The 20,555-nt window shown below is 50.2% G+C and overlaps 1 pseudogene; it reads left to right on the top strand.

Annotated features, from left to right (window-relative positions):
- Positions 1-4,223: 4,223 nt before the first annotated feature.
- Positions 4,224-20,153, top strand: LOC146831232 (nuclear pore complex protein Nup50-like; annotated as a pseudogene).
- The last annotated feature ends 402 nt before the right edge of the window (positions 20,154-20,555 follow it).

Below are 20,555 nucleotides of genomic sequence, written 5' to 3' on the forward strand. Positions count from 1 at the left end.
AACTCACGAACTTTACTCAGCAGTGGTGGATTCGGAATATTGAGAGTCAGTATTCCTTCGATTTCCAACCCTGGAACTCGTAACAAGACGTCTATTTTCAGGTTCGGGGAATTGCTGATCAACGTCAAGGACCTCAGCCTCCCCGTGCTTGGTATGCCTGGCATCAGTCACAACGTATGTCCACTCTGGCGAGGCGTACCTTTGACTCTGCACTCTTGCTCTTCTTGACCTTCTCAGATTGATTCAAGCTTGTTCTTCGTCACTTTGCTCAGATTCAGACGTCTCAGAAACTGGGGCAAGGTCTCTCTGGGGGGCCAATCTCAAGTTTAGCCACCTCTGACTCACGGGCCAAACTCTCTCTGCTTCTGTGGCACTTCTGCTCTCCTTTTGACTACCTTGTGCACTACTTCCTTCTTCAGCAGAATTTGATTCTACTCCACCCACAGCAGCACTTTCTCCGTCTGAGTCAAATTCGGGGCTTCGACTTGCACAACCCCTTTCAGCTCGGTCTAGTGCACAACCAACTGCATCAGCAACCCTCACAGCTTGGCTTGCTCTCTCAGATGGCCCCGCCACCTCAGCTGGATTTTCATTTACGAGAGGGGCTGTATCTTCCAAGGGTGCTGGAACTCTGTGGGTATGGGAGGCATGCACCCAGTTCGGCACACTTCACTGCCGTGTTCATGACCAGTATTACTTGGTACGGACCACGCCAACGAACATCCAGACAACTCTTCCTCACGTGTTTACTCCCAAGCACCCAATCTCCCGGGCACGAGTCGTGGCACAGGTCACTTGCGGCTGGAACACTTGATGCTTGCACCTGCTGGGACACAGAACGGACTATGTCAGCCAGTCCCTTACAGTAGTCGAGAATCAAATCATCAGTTATGTTAATCAAAGCAGTGGCAGGTTTTGCTGGTACTCCCCATTATAATCTCATGGGGTGACAACCCAGTCCTCCTATCGGGAACACTACAAAAGCTCATAAGGTCCAAGGGCAGTGCGTCGGGCCATTTCAGAGATGTCGAAGAACACACTTTTGCCATTCGTGCTTTTTCATTAACTTGTTCCACAATCCCAGAAGCCTCTGGTCGATAACTGCAATGCAGCCTCTGATCTACATTCAAGGAAGCACAGAGCAATTTCATGATCTCACTATGGAAGTGTGTCCCTCTATCTGACTCCAAAGAGGTTGGAAATCCGAACCTCGGGATGAGCTCTCTCAGCAACAGTTTAGCTACAGTGAGTGTGTCACACCTGCGTGTTGGGTAAGCCTCCACCCATCTTGAAATGACACATACCACAACTAAGATTTACCTTAACCCATTACACTTCGGCATCTCGATAAAGTCCAACTGCATCCTATTGAGAGGCCCCCTGACTTCCCAATGTGGCTTAAAGTCACAGCAGTTCTCTTTCCTGCATTCATCTGCTGACATGTAACACACCTCTGACACACAGCTTCAGCTACTGCACGGAACTTTGGATTGTACCATGTTTGTCTGAACACTCGCACCATCATATCTCTACCAAGATGTACTGCACCATGTATCAGTCTTGCCATCGGACTCAACAGACACTCCGGTAGCACAGCTCGTCCATCACTCGAAATCCACACGTCCACATCTCCCTTCTCACATCCCGCTCGTACCCAGCCATCCCTTTCTTGATCAGAATCCTCCTCCTGTAATCACTTTAGCTCTTCCCATGTATCGGCCATGGCTAACATCATGCTGAGATCGGTTCTTTCTTGGCTTTCTCTAGTAGACCCTCCAGTAAATATGCATCCTTGTTCTGCACAAAACCGGGCAACTTCATCCGCGTAGCTGTTTCCCAATGACATGAAATCATTCCCCTTGCTGTGCGCAGAACATTTGACAACTGCAATTTCCTTTGGACATTGCAATGCTTCCAACAACTGTCTCACATATTCTCTATTTCTGATGTGCGAACCTGAAGATGTCATGAACCCTCTCTGTAACCATAACTGTCCGAAGTCGTGAACGACACCAAACCCGTACTGACTATCGGTATGAATCGTTATCCGAATCTGGTCAGCAGCCAAACAGGCACGGGTCAATGCAATGATTTTAGCTACCTGTGCGGAGTGTACTCCCTCTAAACAAGCAGCTTCCACCACCCCTGTGATGGTACATACAGCAAACGCTGCTCTCCATCGACCAGCACTGTCTCTTAGACATGAACCGTACACAAAGAAAATTTCATCAGGATCAAGGAGCGGCTCATCAACAATGTCTGGTCTTGGTTTGGTGCACAGTTCAGTCACATCGAGACAATCGTGATCCGCACAATCTTCATCGTCTACATTTGTGATAGGCATCAATGTCGCCGGATTTAAAACAGAACACCTCTTCAAAGTCACATTTTCTGCAGCAAGAATAACTTGCTCCTAACGTGTCAGTCGATTGTTTGTGAGGTGCTGTGTTTTAGTCCTGGTCATCAACAACTCAACAGAATGTGGTACATAAACAGTAAGTGGATGTCCCATTACAATGCTCTCACATCTTTCAATACTGACACCTTTTGCAGCAACGGATTTGAGACATCCGGGCAACGCAGAAGCTACTGGATCTAGAGTAGCTGAAAAGTAGGCAACTGGTCTACGGACACCTCCATGACTCTGAGTCACGACTGACAATGCACAACCTTCTCTCTCACAACAGAACAATGCGAATGCCTTGTTGTAATCAGGCATCCCCAAAACTGGAGCGCAACACAAGGCTTCTCTCCGCCTCAAAAATGACCTCAAGCAGTCTTCATCCCAGGGTACCAGATCACTCACATCCTTGTGCTTCAGCCGTTGTAAGGGCTTAGCTTCAAAGGAGAAATTGAGAATCCATTGGCGACAATAGCCAACCATCCCCAAGAACATTCTAACTTCTCGTTGAGTGGTAGGCACAGGCATATTCATAATAGCCTCAATGCGATCTGGTGACACCTTTCTTTTGCCCTTCTCAATTCTGTGACCCAAGTACTGCACTTCACTCAAACAGTACTGCAATTTACTCGGAGACACCTTGTGTCCATTCTCTGCCAGATAATTCAGTAAGGCAATAGTATCGATCCTGCAAGCGTCCTCAGTTTCTGACGCTACGAGCAAATCATCAATGTATTGCACCAGAACGGAGTTCTGCGCCAACACAAGACCTTCAAGGTTCTTCTTCAAGATCTGATTAAAGATCGACGGGCTCTCCGTATACCCCTGTGGGATACGACACCACGTTAACACGCGATTCTCCAGTCGGAAAGCAAAAAGATATTGGCTTTCCTCATGTAGTGGAATCGAGAAGAATGCTTGACACAAATCAATCACAGTAAACCACTCAGCTTCACATGGGATCTGAAACAGGATTACAGATGGATTCGGTACCACTGGACAACATGGAACAACTTTCTCATTAATTTTCCACAGATCTTGTACAATCCTGAATTTCCCACTAGGTTTCTGTAGTCCCATGATAGGTGAATTACATGGGCTACCCATAATCTCTTTTAGAATTCCCTGCTTAATCATGGACTCAATTACAGGTTTACTCCCTGCAATCGTTTCCGGTGACAGATTGTACTGGGGCGTCCTAGGAAATTCTACTTTCGGCTTGACCTGGATTTTCACTGGATCTACTCCTTTGACCAATCCGATCTCCTCCCCACTAAGATCCCACACATCAATTGACACGGAATCTCTCAAGTCGAGTGGAAGTTCATCCACTGTCAGCGCTGGATACATCTCTATACACACACATTAATTTGCAATCTTAAATGTCGCATCATCATCCCTGGTCTGTACTTCCACTCCCTTCGGTGTACAATAGATGGTGCAATTCAGCTTGCACAACAGATGTCTATCTAACAGGCAAACCGGACTGGAATCGCACACCACAAATTGGTGTTGGTCCTTAAAGGTTCCTATTCTCACCGGAATAGGCTAAGTCAGTGGGCTAGTCAACTTCTTATTTGCTACACCTACAACTTGGATTGATTGTCCCGAGAGGGGTAGGTTGGGGACTACTGCAGATCAGACAGTAGACCGGGTAGCACCAGTGTCAACCATAAAGGTTGTAGGATGACCATCAATGCCTGCTTCCACAAATGGTCCCCTCTGGTCTACCTCCAAGACTGCTCCAAGTGTGCAGTCCTCCTCCCCTCTCAGGCACCGTCATGCAAACGGATCTGGGCCGAACTCTTCACTCCCCTCGAACATGGGCATCTGCATGTAAGTTCGAACTCCCTGTTGCATGTTCTGGACCCTAGGCAGTTGAGGAACCTGCACCTGTGGAACACTAGTCCCCCCTTTGACCATCTTAGGTCTAGCCACTGTGGAAACCATCTCAGATACAGGTACCTGAACTATCTCTCCTTCCTGTTGCATCTGGTTCATCAGATTCAAGGGACACTCGCATTTCCAGTGTCCAATCTGGTGACAGAGATGACATGCAGTGGTCTTTTTCAATGTCGCCACATCCATTCCTGTTTTAGGATCAATGGACTTTGGTCTTCCCTGACCTTGGGCATTCTGGTTTCCTCCTTGATTATTTCCCTGCTTCCTTCCTAACGTCCCTCCATTAGGTTGTCCCTGAGCTGTTTGTATCTGAACAAGCATCAGTTTGTCTTTCAACTTCCTGTGTTTTTATTCTATCTCATCACTACAGTACCTAGCATACCGTAAGATCTCATCCACAGGCTTATTCAGCCAACAAATCAAATGCTGCTGTATCATAAGACTAACCTCTGGTCTTAGTCCCAATACAAACTTCGAAACAAACTGTCCCATGTCTTTTGTGTCTAACACATCTAGTCCACTGTACTGCTTAAAAGCCTGCAAAAGTCTTGCACTGTCTCTTTTGGTTCTTGCACTGTCCGATCTATCTTCACCCAATCAATGTCCTGAGGTGAGATTTTCGACTTCAACCATGTAATCACCTGCTCAAACTTCTTCATAACTATGGGCGATCGACCATTCGAGATTGGGTCCCTATCAGGCTCTGAGGTTGGCCACTCAACGGCAATTTTACATGCCGACCATAAATCACTTGGAACCACAATGTCGAACAATGTGTTCAAATCGACCCACAACACCTTCGAAATCTTGACAAACCGATCAACTTGCTTATACCATTCCACGGGCTTCTCCCGCAAACGGGGAAAATCGTTCGTAAATGCAGCCAGATCACCCCTACTCAAGGTACATGTACATATCCTCCATTCTGTACCTCTCGTAAAGGGGAATTCCCTACCTCCATCATCCCTCCAACTTGAGGTGGCGTCTCTCCAATTGTCCTTCTAGAACTCTTCTTCTTAGACCACCTTTCTTCCCATTTATCAAGCATGATCCATGCACGCATTGCTATGATCAAATCTTTGATATGGGTTCTCAATCCCATGACTCTCTTTTCTTCCAATTCCTGATCACTATACTGCAACCTATGACTTCCCTGCAATGATTTCGTTTTAGACAAGTCCACATCATACTTTTTGGCCAAATCTGACAACTTCTCATGTGCGGTTCGTGCTTTGCGAGTCACATCCTTCGCTACAAAGAGTAACTCATCTTGTTCGTACATGTACGTTCTTTCAAGAGGCAAGTTTCCGCTTATTATCTCATTATCTTATTATCAGAAACATGGGAACGAAAACATTTCACGTCTTTAAGGTTTTACATCTCCCTGCAACCCAAAGCCTTTACCAAGGGAAATCATTTTCGCCCTAAAAAAGTAGCTAACATAAGAAAATGAACAGGCCCTTCTCTTTAAACGTATGTTCGATCACGCCTTTACAAACTAAACACGCTATTAAATCACACTCTAAGCATTAGTTCATTATTTTCATATACGTGAATAAGCAACCTACAGGTGTAACTGTAACATGGCACACATTTAACTAACACATTGCATTACCTAGAATTAATCATTATGCATTTACTTAAGTAAATTCGCAATAATTTGCAACGTTACTCTTCACAAAAGCATTGTTGGACCCGGCCTCGTGGCGTGGTCTTAACCCTCTTGGATTGTGCTCGTCCCCCGCACCGGCCTACACGGGCCACCCTTTCAGGCCGCCAGGGACCCCTCCTCCCTTCGAGGCCCCCTTTGGATTGTACCCGTTTTCCTACACCCGCCTCAGCGGCCCCCTTTTCCAGGCCGCACAGGGACCCCTCATCCCTTCGGGGTCCCCCCCCATGCTTACTCCACGCACCAGCCCACGCAGCCCGGCTCCCTCCGGCCTCGGCCCCAGCGAAGCCCCGACATCGAGGCACCAAGATCTGGCCAGGGGGCACCGCATGGCCACTTCACCACTCCCGGAGGAGGAGAGTTTCGATGGGACCCCCACCGTCCCTCAACACCTAGGTGCGATCGTCCTCCGGCCTCCCCGGGCCTGGCGCCTCTCCGGCTGGGCGTCTGGCCTCTCCCAGCCCGGCCTCTCCGCCCCCCCAGGCGCAAGGGTCCGGACATCTAAGGGCTCCAGACCTATATCTGGGGCAACCCCGCAATGGGACAGTAGTTGTATCCCGGAGTCAAGAGCCCTGCTGATGGAATCGCGGCTGACCCGACGGAGAAGAACTCTTGCTTGACACTATACCACGAGCCCTGCTGACTGCGTCGCGGCTCCACCTTATTGAGACAAGGAACCTCACGGAACATCGGGGCCCTGCTGACGCTGTCGTGGCCCAACCTCGCTGGAACCTCCTCCAGAGCCCTGCTGACGTCGTCGCGGCTCGAGCTGAACTGAAACACCTTAAGAGCCCTGCTGACCTAGTCGCGGCTCAAGCTCCACGAACTGATCGCCAGAGCCCTGCTGACGCCGTCGCGGCTCGACCACTCCGAGACCCCGAGTCCCTCCAGCTTGAGGATCAAGAACTGGGCCTAAGGTACCCTCATACCCAGCTGCTACTAAAGACTGTCCCGCTACCCCGTCCCTACCAAAGACTTTGAGACTCTTGCGGATCCCTCAATCCCCCCTTGTATATACCGATAACCGTAACTTTCTAAATGCTGATAAAGAATTGCTCGTCTTGATAAACATCCTCGAGTCCTGTGTGGTGGTGTTACTGTGCTAGTACGGTATAGGAGAAGGACCTCTCCTAGGAGGCTTCTCAGCAGCGCTCGGCTACTTCGTACAGTGTGGGGGCCCCCTTGGGTGGTCTCTCCGACTCCCCCGAGGTCCGCCTTCCAACATTTGGTGGCCAGCGACGGGATCCGAGCCGAACGCAGATCGTACAAGCAAGTAACCCACTCGCTATCCATCCAGACGAACAGGGACCATGAGCAACCAGGAAACCACCGCGACCATGGAGTTCCAACCGGAACGATTGGAAGAGTACACGCAAAAAGAGTTAAAACAGTTCTGCAAGGACAAGGGCATTGCGACCACTGGCCTAGGTACCAAGGAAGAGATGCAGAAAGCCCTGAGAACCTGGATAGAGTCCGAGGCGGGTCCCTCCCAGAGTGAAGGTCCCCTGCCCCTGAATGCAGCCACGCCACCAGCACCGACCCCAGCGAACAGAGGGAGAAACAGCCTGGAAACCGGCCTCTCCGGGGAAGAAATACGAGAGCGGGAGAAGGTCCGGACCCATGAGCTAGAACTCGCACGACTTTGGCTGGACGGCGAACTCCTGCTGGCCGAAAAGAAATTGGCCATGGAACAGCTACGGCTACAAGAGGAGATAGAGGAGAAGAAGCGGCATCGAGAGCTGGAGGAGAAAAGGCTGACCCTCGAACACGAGCGGGGCCTCAAAGAACTCGAGCTCAAGGCCCAGAAGGGGGAGACCGGCACCCCCAGCAATAGAGACGCTCTGCCGCCCACCGAAGCCAAGGTCCATATTCCCAAATATGTCGTCAAGGAGTACTATAAAAACGACGACATCCAGCAGTGGTTTAAGGCGTACGAGGTGGCCATGACCTCCCATCGGGTACCCCGGAAGGATTGGGGTGCCGGCCTATGGGGTTGGTTCCTTAGCGAGGGCCGAGACACCCTACTCCAGCTCCCGGAAGAGGTGATGACCTCGTACGACCATATGAAGGAGGCCCTGCTCACCCGCTATGGACTAACCGCGGAAATGTACCGCCAGCGTTTCAGAGACTGCAAGAAAATCCCCGGTACCACGTGGGTAGAGTATGTTGACTTTTTCAGCAGGGCCCTAGAAGGTTGGATCAAGGGGAGCAAGGTCACCACCTACGGGCAGCTGGTCGACCTCATTATTTGGGAACACCTCTCCAACAACTGCTTCGTGGAGCTAAGATAACACCTCCTCGACAGCAAGCTGACCGAGCCGCGGAAGCTCACCGCCGAGGCCGATCGATGGGTCAACACCCGAGTCCCCCGGAGCTCGATGGGGGAGTACCAGCGAAACCCCACCGGACCCCCCCGCCAGCGCGGCGGGGGAGGAGGGTCGAACAGGAATCGGGACATCCCAGCTGGGCCGCCCCGCAGTCCGCCTCGGGGGCCGCCTCAGCAACACACCTCCCCGAACCTAGCCCGAAAAGGGACGACGCCAGCCAAAACCGGACCCCGGCCCACGATAACCTGCTACGGCTGCCAACAAACAGGACACTATGCCAGCGACCCTGCCTGCCCCCGGAACCGATGAAGTGGGACCAGCGGGCCACCGTCCCAACAACTAGCGGCTGCCGCCCTGGGAGAAGGGGAGGAAGAGGAAGAACCCCTCAACGTGGGGTCCACTGAGTGGGAGCCGGCGGCCATGTCCCTGGTCTGCCTGGGCAGCCGAGAAATGGTGCCCCGAACACCCATCCCGAGCAACACCCAGAAGTACCAACAGTGGGTCACTATCAATGGACGACGGGCCGAAGCCCTCCGTGACACCGGAGCCAGTGTCACCGCTGTCCGCTGCCACCTGGTGGCCCCCGAACAGATCCTGCCGAATGTGCTATGCCCCGTCCAGACGGCCGACAACAGCGAGAACATGTGCCAGATGGCCCAGATTCCCTTCGAATGGGGAGGGGTGACGGGCATGCTGAAGGTGACTGTCCGCGACGATGCTCCGGTGGACTGCCTCCTGGGGAACGACCTCGAGAGTTCCCCCTGGGCTCAAGTGGAGCGGCGAGAGCATCTCCGAATGCTAGGACTACCCGAATGGGCCTGCGCCACCGCCCGGTCCATGGCCGCCCAGGCCCCCCGTTCGTCCATGGCCGCCGACACCATTGAGCCCGAGGGGCCCGTGCCACCACCTGCCTCCAGCGAGGAAGAAGCGGACACCGATGCCAGATCCACGGTGCCCCCCCCCAGACGAGATCGCCTCTCTCGGCACACTCCCGGAGCTTGCCCAATGGCGCCACGACGGGGGCCCCACCAGAGAACTGTTCTTGCAGGAACAGAAGACCTGCCCCTCCCTTGAAGGAGTCCGGCAGCAAGCGGCCTCGCAGACCAACGGTGACCAGACCGGAACCCACTGGGTCTATTGGGCCGAAGGACTACTGTACAGCGAGCAGAAGATTGCAGAACTGGGGGCCAGTCGAGTGCTGGTGGTCCCCCTCCGATTCCGGGAGTTCCTCCTTAACCTGGCACATGATGTGCCCCTTGCCGGGCACCTGGGGCAGGACAAAACCTACAGCCGCCTGGTGACCCACTTCTACTGGCCCCGGATGCGGAGGGACGTGGACAACCACTGCCGGTCCTACCAGACCTGCCAAGCCAGCGGCAAGACGGGGGGACGGGTCAAAGCCCCTCTCCAGCCCTTCCCAGCAGTCAACACCCCGTTCGAACGGGTCGGAATAGACATGGTAGGGCCCCTGGACCCCCGGACCGCCCTGGGTCACCGCTTCATCCTGGTCCTCGTAGACCACGCAACCAGGTACCCTGAGGCCATCCCGCTTCGAACTGTGACAGCCCCCGTAGTGGGCCTGGCCTTAATGGGGATCTTCTCGAGAGTGGGGTTCCCCCGAGAAGTGGTGAGCGACCGAGGTACGAACTTCATCTCTAAATACATGCGGTCCCTGTGGCAGCAGTGCGGGGTCACGTACAAGTTCACCACCCCATACCACCCTCAGGGGAATGGAGTGGTCTAGCGGTTCAACAGAACCTTAAAAGGCATGATCAAGGGCCTGGAAGAACCCCTACGGCGGAGATGGGATGTCCTGCTGCCGTGCCTCCTGTTTGCCTATCGGGAGGTCCCGCAGAAGTCCCTGGGATTCAGCCCTTTCGAATTGTTGTACGGGCATCCAGTCCGAGGACCCCTCAGCCTGGTCAAGGAGGGCTGGGAGACGAAGCCCCGAGATGCCCCTCCCGACGTCTACAGATACCTCCTGACCCTACGAAACCAGACACAAAGGTTCCGAGCCCTGGCCGAAGCCAACCTCGAGGCCAGCCAAGAGGACATGAATAGATGGTACGATCAAAACGCCTCTACCATCGAGTTTGAGCCGGGCTAGCAAGTCTGGGTCATGTCACCGGTTGACCCCTGCGCCCTCCAGGACAAATAGACCAGGCCCTTCAAGGTGGTGGAAAAGAAGAGCCCTGTCACCTACCTGATTGACATGGAGTCTCCCCGGAACCCCCTCCGGGTTCTACACGCTAACCGGCTCAAACCCCACTTTGCCCAGACCGAACTAAGCCTACTGCTAGCGACTGACGACGGGGGCGAAGGCGACTCCGAGCCCCTACCCGACCTCCTGCGGACCAGCGACCACGACGGGACCAGCGAAGGCGTCCAACTCGCCTCCTCCCTGACCCCGGAACAGCACCACGACTGTCAGCAACTGTTGCAGCCCTTTGCGGCCCTCTTCTCCCTCACTCCGGGGGTGACTCCATGGTGTGTCCACGACGTCGACACTGGGAACAGTCCCCCCGTGCGACACAGAGCCTACAGAGTACCCGACCGGGTGCGGGCCTGCATCCAGGCTGAGGTGGCGAAGATGCTGGCCCTCGGGGTCATCGAGCCCTCCGACAGCCCGTGGGCCAGTCCCGTCGTCCTGGTGCCAAAGGCCGCCGCACCAGGCACCCCCCCGGAGCTACGATTTTGTGTGGACTACCGGGCCCTGAACGCTGTTACCAAGACCGATGCCCATCCTCTTCCCCGGGCCGACGAGCTCATCGACCGCTTAGGGGCAGCCCGCTACCTGAGCACTTTTGACCTCACCGCCGGGTACTGGCAGATCCAGCTCACCCCCGGTGCCCAAGAGAGATCCGCTTTCTCCACCCCTGATGGGCACTACCACTTTCGGGTGATGCCCTTCGGCATGAAGAACGCCCCGGCCACCTTCCAGAGACTAGTGAACAAGGTCCTGGCCGGGCTAGAGGCCTTCAGCGCGGCTTATTTAGATGACATTGCCGTATACAGCAGCCACTGGGCTGAGCACCTGGGGCACCTCAAAGCAGTCCTGGCCGCCCTCCAAAGGGCCAGGCTCATGATCAAGGCCAGCAAATGCCAGATAGGCCAAGGATCGGTGACCTATCTGGGCCATCAAGTAGGGAGCGGTCAGGTGGCTCCCCTCCAACCGAAAGTTGATGCCATCCAGGCGTGGGAACCCCCCACCACCCAGACAGCTGTCCGGGCCTTCCTGGGCCTCACCGGGTACTACCGGCGATTCATCAGAGACTATGGGAGCATTGTCGGCCCCTTCACAGAGCTCACGTCAAAAAAGCAGCCCAAGAAGGTACACTGGACCCCCCGCTGCCAGACGGCCTTCGAGACTCTCAAAACGGCGATGTGCACTGCCCCCGTGCTACAGGCCCCTGACTACAGCAAGGAGTTCGTGGTGCAGACGGACGCCTCCGAATATGGAATTGGGGCCGTCCTGTACCAGGTAGATTCGGAGGGACTCGACAGACCCGTGGCCTTCATCAGCAGACGGCTGCTGCCCCGGGAGCAGCGGTGGAGCACCATCGAGCGGGAGGCCTTCGCTGTAGTGTGGGCCCTCAAAAAGCTCCGGCCCTATCTCTTCGGCACCCACTTCCGGGTCCAGACCGACCACCGGCCCTTGCGGTGGTTAATGCAAATGAGGGGCGAGAACCCCAAGCTACTGCGATGGTCCATCTCGCTGCAAGGGATGGACTTCTCTGTTGAACACCGGCCCGGCAATGACCACGCCAACGCCGACGGCCTGTCCCGCTTCTTCCGCCTCGACGAGGAGAACCCCCAAGGAAATGGGTGACTCTCCCTGCCTTTGGCTGGGGGGGACGCCTGTTGGACCCGGCCTCGTGGCGTGGTCTTAACCCTCTTGGAATGTGCTCGTCCCCCGCACCGGCCTACACGGGCCGCCCTTTCAGGCCGCCAGGGACCCCTCCTCCCTTCGAGGCCCCCTTTGGATTGTACCCGTTTTCCTACACCCGCCTCAGCGGCCCCCTTTTCCAGGCCGCACAGGGACCCCTCATCCCTTCGGGGTCCCCCCCATGCTTACTCCACGCACCAGCCCCGCAGCCCGGCTCCCTCCGGCCTCGGCCCCAGCGAAGCCCCGACATCGAGGCACCAAGATCTGGCCAGGGGGCACCGCGTGGCCACTTCACCACTCCCGGAGGAGGAGAGTTTCGATGGGACCCCCACCGTCCCTCAACACCTAGGTGCGATCGTCCTCCGGCCTCCCCGGGCCTGGCGCCTCTCCCGCTGGGTGTCTGGCCTCTCCCAGCCCGGCCTCTCCGCCCCCCCAGGCGCAAGGGTCCGGACATCAAAGGGCTCCAGACCTATATCTGGGGCAACCCCGCAATGGGACAGTAGTTGTATCCCGGAGTCAAGAGCCCTGCTGATGGAATCGCGGCTGACCCGACGGAGGAGAACTCTTGCTTGACACTATACCACGAGCCCTGCTGACTGCGTCGCGGCTCCACCTTATTGAGACAAGGAACCTCACGGAACATCGGGGCCCTGCTGACGCTGTCGCGGCCCAACCTCGCTGGAACCTCCTCCAGAGCCCTGCTGACGTCGTCGCGGCTCGAGCTGAACTGAAACACCTTAAGAGCCCTGCTGACCTAGTCGCGGCTCAAGCTCCACGAACTGATCGCCAGAGCCCTGCTGACGCCGTCGCGGCTCGACCACTCCGAGACCCCGAGTCCCTCCAGCTTGAGGATCAAGAACTGGGCCTAAGGTACCCTCGTACCCAGCTGCTACTAAAGACTGTCCCGCTACCCCGTCCCTACCAAAGACTTTGAGACTCTTGCGGATCCCTCGATCCCCCCTTGTATATACCGATAACCGTAACTTCCTAAATGCTGATAAAGAATTGCTCGTCTTGATAAACATCCTCGAGTCCTGTGTGGTGGTGTTACTGTGCTAGTACGGTATAGGAGAAGGACCTCTCCTAGGAGGCTTCTCAGCAGCGCTCGGCTACTTCGTACAGTGTGGGGGCCCCCTTGGGTGGTCTCTCCAACCCCCCCGAGGTCCGCCTTCCAACAAGCATTATTACGTTACTAATCACCTCTATGTTAAACGATTTCAGCAATACATTTCTATGACACTACTCAACACACATTTGATTAATATGCCGGTGCCGATTAACGATGAATATGATGCACCCTACGAATTTCATAATCACATGACGCTCTATCACCCAGACATAGGTCCCTAGCTCACTTTGCCACTGGATTCATGATAGCCTGGCTGATGAGGGTTATGAACCCGAAACCAGTCCCAGAATGCTTGTTTCCGGTCCAGGGAAGACATAGCTTGGCAGTTCGGGCTGGACTGTTCCCATGAGGCACATGGTCAGACTAATTTGCATATGGCCATGTCTGAACTAGGGTGGTGGAGTGAGCTAAAGAATGATGATGGATTAAACCCATATCAGTTGACTGGGGGTGAGTGTTTGATTTGCTCAAACGCTCCGTCCATCATCCCCTTTGGTATCGCTGAGGTAGTCGAGTCTGCACCGACTCGATTCCTGCTTCCCACCTGCCACACCCTTTCCCAACTCGTCACAGGCAGGGGTCCCACCCACGCCCTGTAACGAGTTGGGAAAGAGTGTGGTGACAAGCTCCACTCTCTCTGATTGATGGGGAGGGTTAGCGATCCTGGGCTTGTATTCAAAAGGCCCGGGGCTAACTTTACCTCCACACCATCAGGGGGTGGACCCTACTGCGTGCAGTTAGGGCTTTGCCAAGCTGATGACATCACAGCCTTCAGGTCTGTGAGGTTCTCAGCCAGCAAACACGTAGCCTTAGGCTAAGCTGCTTGCTTGAGCAAACAACAGGGCAGGGTGAGTCACGTGACGTGAGGTCATAACAATTAACACTACAGTGGTGATGTCGGTGAGTGAGTGTGGGGCATACAGGGCCCCGCGTTCAAGGCATTGATTTTGGCTGCTCGTAAATCATGGGTATTTTTCATAAATGACTGCTAAGCATATCCAGCAATGTAACGGGGCGGAGCCCCGACACCCTCATAGAGAAAGCGCCACTGCAGTAGCCCCTCTGCTGGGCGCACAGAGCAATTGCCACACGTGTCTATTGTAATTATAGTTTTGTGTGGAGAAAGTACACCTCTGTCGAAACACTTACAGCACCCAAGTCTGGAAACAGTAAAAAGAAAGAGAAAATGCAGTAAAGAGGTGTTGCAAGAAAGTACATACAGAAAGAGAGAGTGAAATGACAATGGCAAAGAAGAAATAGATGACATGTGAAATATGAATATCTTTCAGAAAGATATTGGGAGAAAGGTGTCAGAGTGACAAACGGCAGACCAAATGGCAGAACAGGAGTGATTAAGGAAGGTCACTAACTCTTCCACAGACCTAGTAATATTCAATTTACAGCATGGTATACTACAATTTAAACATTTTAAATTCTGTTTTTTTACAGCAAATCATTGTTATTACTCATGGAACGGATACACTAACAAGCATTTGCAATGGCAGTTGTTCTAGCTTGTTTTAGGCTTATGTTGATTGTTATGTAATATGTCTGCATGCAGTCACATAATGCTCACAGAGAAGCACTCAAATACTAGACATTGCTTTGATTTACTTGCTAGAAGGTGTCATACATTTGGCAGTAGAAATTCACTCATAAGCTAAATCATTGAAATGTCACACAGAAGCAATCTAAAAACGTGGCAGGAACACATCACATTGCAAAATCATCAGTCATAACACTTTCTTAACATGCAAGCAAACAAAAAAAGAACTTTAATTGCAGACATATACAGTCAAATTTAAGTACAAATCGCTAACACATCATACATAAATAGCACATTACACAGACTCAGAAACAAGAGTGTGGGATAACCATAACCACCGTGACTTTATTAGAATTAGAAATTTCAAACATGTAAGATAGGAAATTACATGGACCACAACAGTACAAGACATGAGGATTATTCTAGTTTAATACTTACATAACAACTGTAAAGCAAGCAATGCAATCAGTTTAAAATATAATTTCTTAAACATCAATTAATATGACTAATCAATCATCTTCATGATTACATCCAAACTTACCCCTGTTGACATATACTCTGATGCGCTGCAAAAGTATCAAGATTTATTTTTGACAAGGTCATTATCAATTTAATCCAACATGGTTTGGAAGCCAAGGGCACTGGGTTAAAAGGTTTCATAAAATCAAATAATAGTTGATTCATTCTTTTAGGTCTGAAAACTTGCATCTTATTTTCATTCTCCTTCAAAGTTTAGAATTTGTGTAGGAAGGACAAATTAGATATTGATCGAGTAGAAGACTTGGTTCACCTAGCTATCACAAATATTAATCCCTCCAGATGTAATGATCTAACATCCTAATCTAAGGCTTTGGCCTCTGACACTCTGTTATAAGATTGCAGACACGCCATTGGCAATTTACCTGGCAATTGCTTTCTTGGTAGATCTACATTAGAGGGCCATGCCTCTAAAAACCTTGTTCATATCCCTTAGGATCCAGTAACATGGTGGTAAATACATCACATTTCTTGAGCTTAGAGATCAAAGAATGCTCACCTACAGGTTTGTTCCTGATCAGCTGTTGACCTCTGGAAATATTGTATCTGAATAAATGAGAGTCCTATAAGCCAGACCTGATCGAGTCAGCTCTTCCAGGAAGTTATCAATGCGCATTATATTAGCCCACATGTGATCATAGCCCCTTTATGCATACTAATTAGACCATCTGTTCCAGGCTGATTGCTATATCTTTTTGGTGCCCTAAGCCCACACCTTGTCAATGTGGAAGGAAGATTCTGTTGAAGGCCCGAACATTTCATCATCGCCTGAGACTATCTGAACAAACAAATAAAGTTGGACAGAATTAATGGATGAATTTGCCCTGGTGCATTCTGCAATAGTTAAAGAAGAGGATTTTCGGCTGGAAATACTACTGCTTGATCTAACAATACCGGAAACCAAACCTGTGCTCTCCATATAGGAGTGATCAAAATAAGGTAAATTCATTGATGCTTGATTTCGGAGGTGACTGAAGGAATTACTACAAATGGTGGAAATGCATATTGCTGATGGCCTATACTAACCATGAAGACATGCATCCATGCCCTAGGCTTCTGGGTCCAGACACCAGCTGAAAACTTTGCATTGTTGAGTGTTTATCCTCAATGTAAACAGATCTATTGGGCATGGACCCCAAAGAGTTGAGAGCCTACAAAAGATAGCTGGGTCGAGCCTTCAGTCTGCGTAATCCTCCAGAATTCTGGAGTTCCAGTCAGTCATCTGTCTGTCCTTCCTGTGACGATATTCCTCCAAAATCAAAATCTTCCTTTTAAGGCAGATGTGCCAATGTGCTGGAAGGACATTGGCATATTCCTTCCTCTATCCTCGCTTAGCAGTCCACGCTCCTGCCAGACCATGTAGACGCCCAGTATCTGGCTGCTTGGCTTACTAGACTTTTCCAGGGCTCAAAGTCCCATGTGGTCCTTTTTGTGCCCATTTGTCTTTGTGAGCTCTCATTCCATTCCTCCCAAAGGATCAAAGCCTATTCTGACTCCTTTCATTATAAGATCTTTCCTTCCTGGATTCTGACAAAAATATCCGGTGTTGCTAGGCCCATTGCAGTCTTGAGCTACATGACTATTATATTTCAGGAACTCACTCACCCTGAACTGGGAGAAAGATCACCCTACCTCCGATTAATATTCTTCTGTAAAACCATTTATAATGTAAGCACTGGAAACTGATGTTCAAATGGTTAAGATTTATTGAGGGATGCTAGTAGTGTAATTTTAATAGCAATCATGATCAAGTTGTCGTCATAAACATTACAATAAGGGTCACCATTCTGTGCGTGTTGATAACTTTTCAGATCCTTTCCCGTAGGATACTATGTCATATATTATTTTCCATGAGAGAGGATTTTGATTTGCTCATTGTGAACACTGATTTACAGTTGCCACGGCAAGTGCCTTCATCACAGTGGTGGACACAGTCTTTGTCAGGAGGAGGAGCAGTTCGATCACCTCCAAAAGGATAACATTAATCTATTGTTTCTCATGAGATAGAATTGTGATTTATATATTATGAACAATGATTTGCACTTTGTTTGGTGATTCAGGGGGAGTCTTAATTTTTGGTAAGCAGATTTGTTGTCAAATCCCCTTCCATAAGATAACATCGCTCTTTGTTTCCTTTGAGGGAAGAGGATGATCTTTATAGCTTGTGAACTTTTTAAAATGAACAGCACCCCGATCATATACATTGTATTGATCAGGTGCAGCAATTAATGTGTTTATTGCTCTGGTAAATTTTACAATGGATTACTTACTATTTATTCTACCTTTTCAACATGTTATTAAACTGTTGTTCTTCTAAGTAAGTACATCTTTTTGGAGCGTTACGTCTTAATTTGTATTGTAAAAATTGTGTTATGCTGTATCTAAGCTGAACCGTTCCTCCTCTTTCTTGAGCTAAGCCTGGGCTGCTCATCCAAGCTACCTCAGAGAACCAAGGAGCTTTTGTAGGCAAACTTTACATTGCAGAACAATTAACCAGTCTCAAACTTGACAGCCCTTGGGGGTCCTTGCAACTAAACCAAATTGCATCTAACTAAAACAAAATTCCCTTTCTGGCAAAATCAATGATTTACATTTGTTTGACTCTCTATAAACTCTTTCTTGATATTAAGCACAGAATAAATGTAACATATTTTTTTTTTAGTCTTTACGGAGGCCAGCATTTCATTCATGGTTGGAGGTAATTGTTTGTCCGCTCATTTTACCGTGTTTAATTTCCTGATGTCAATGCACAAGCACACCTGCCCACTGAGTGTGCTGGCCATAAATTGACGAGACAGCAATTAAGAGTTTCGAGTGAACTTTATAATCATGTCCAGCTTATTTACAAATTCTTCCTGTATGGCCACCCCAGCTTTCCATATTTTGTATACAACATAAACATTATCTTTATTATGCTAGATGGTATTACTTCCTGTGACAACCCTCAAGGCTGAGCGCCTGGGCGACCATTAGAATAATGACAAAAAGAATCGCTGAGAAGGAACTGATGGACTGAAATTGGGATCAGGAACAAGATACTGAAGAGGCAGGAACGTATAGTGTGACAAGTGAAGTTATACTGAAGGGCAGAACTTTCTCAAAAAGCAAAATGCAGAAATATCAGATCTGACTCTGAGAGCTGTGGTGCTTTTAAAGCTTTTTAAGCTTATAAGAGTTTGTTTTTGCGAACTGAAAGTGCATGTTCTATACTTAGTGCGATCACTTAAGTCAAACAGTTTGATGTCTCAGCTAATGGAAATGGTACCACGACTAAAAACCTACGGTTCACCTGTATAAGGACCAGTGGCGGCCAGCACTGATCTGGGGTGGGGTAGAGGGGCGGGGTAGGGGGGCTTTGAGGGGTGTAAAAAAAAAAAGAGATAAATGTACCTGATTGCCGTGTCTCTCCTCTGTCATCCCTCTGTAGTATCTCCCGCCCAGAACAGGAAGCAGGAAGCACAAGGATCCCCATAGCCAATCACAATGCTGCAATGCAGCATTGTGATAGGCCTGAGTGCCGTGGTTCAGCGCTCAGACAGGCAAGTGGGAGCCTGTGCATGTTCTCCACCCAAGCTGTAATGCAGCCTGGGTGGAGAACATGCAACGTGCGCATGAATGTTTGGCCGGCCCATGACGGCCGGCCAAACATTCATGCACACTTTGAGCGGGCAAACCACTCCTCCCCCTGCTCCTACGTGAGCAGCCCAGCCCGCCCAACCTACAAAGCTGCTGCAGCCGGAAAAGATAAAATGAAAATAATATCGAGTTATTATCATTTTATGTTTCCTTTATTTCACTGCTGCAAGCAGTGAGGCGATGCTCCTCCGCCTTAGCGGAAGAGTCGCCACTGATAAAGACAGCAGCCAAAAAAGCTGCACTTCTGGGACTTTAGTACCAATGGGACTATGTCAAACTTAATTGAAGACATGCTGGATGTACAAAAACTAATGATAAACGGCAGTAGGCAGCAACACCTTCCTGTAATGACACACACCAACTTTGTGTTCTAACACCTATTTTCAGACACTACGAAAAATATGGAAGCAATACTGGATGCATTTCTGAAAGTCATGGTGGTAACAAGTCCATTAAAGCACTGCTAACTGCTGCATTTCACACATCACAGAAGGAGCAAGTGTCAACGTTTTTTTTCAACAAAGACACTTCTTCAGCCAAACAATCTGAGCGAGTGCCAGAGCTTTCAGGAGCCTCAAGGATCTAGTTTACCTTTGGCCCAAAATTTGACAGTTCAGTTTTGAGTTCACTTTGTTCTTACCCTGCAGCTGATTTCCTGTTCTCATGTCGGGGGCAAGCCTAACCAGTCACTCCATAGTTTCCAATCAAAGTCCCAGGATCTCAAGACAAGAATGAAACTGTGACTCAAGATAAACACAGAATTGAAGAAAGTGAGGAGCCATCCAACGTAGTAGTGAATGTAGTATCTAAGAAGATGATTCGTACTCAGAGTGAAACAATTTGTTTTATTTAAACAATAACGAATTTAAAGAGAAGGGAGTGTGCCACCTTCACTTGAAGCCCATGAGAAATAAAAAGTCACAGTTGTTGGTGCGTGCAGATACAAATCCATGCAATGGTCAATGAAAGGGTTTGGTCCAGCCTTCAATTACCTGCTCAGGAACAGGGAAAACCAACGATTGTTCATTGTTCCAAACCCTCCCACTGAAGAAAAGAATCACAAGTTGCGGCTGCGATGTTGATAAGAGTGAAAATTAGGGATGTTGCTCATGATCCGTAAAAACATTTAATCGAGGAATGGGGATCTCAGGCAAAGGCTTCAAGGAATTGCTCTGGTTGCTTTTGGAATTTATTTGAATAATGCTGTACGATTTGCATTATTAAAACTAGAGAAATTCCGAATTTTACTTTTTGTAATGTAATACAAACATTAAATAGCTATTGCATTGTATTGAACATACCCTTTCTAGCCAGTCAGCATTGAGGCTCCACGTTCTGCAGCGTACGACTTCCCAGTTGCTTTCTTGTGGTTGCATTTGTACTTTTAAACATCCACTCACATTCATTGCTGTTCACCTATATGCTCCTGTGCTTAAATACAGCTTTTCTACGTCGTCCGGTTCCCGTTTAGTGAGAATTCACCTCTATGCTGTGTTTGCATTTGACATCTGGTGACTGAATC

Source organism: Triturus cristatus, chromosome 5_1 (assembly GCF_964204655.1).
Source record: "Triturus cristatus chromosome 5_1, aTriCri1.1, whole genome shotgun sequence".
Taxonomy (NCBI): domain Eukaryota; kingdom Metazoa; phylum Chordata; class Amphibia; order Caudata; family Salamandridae; genus Triturus; species Triturus cristatus.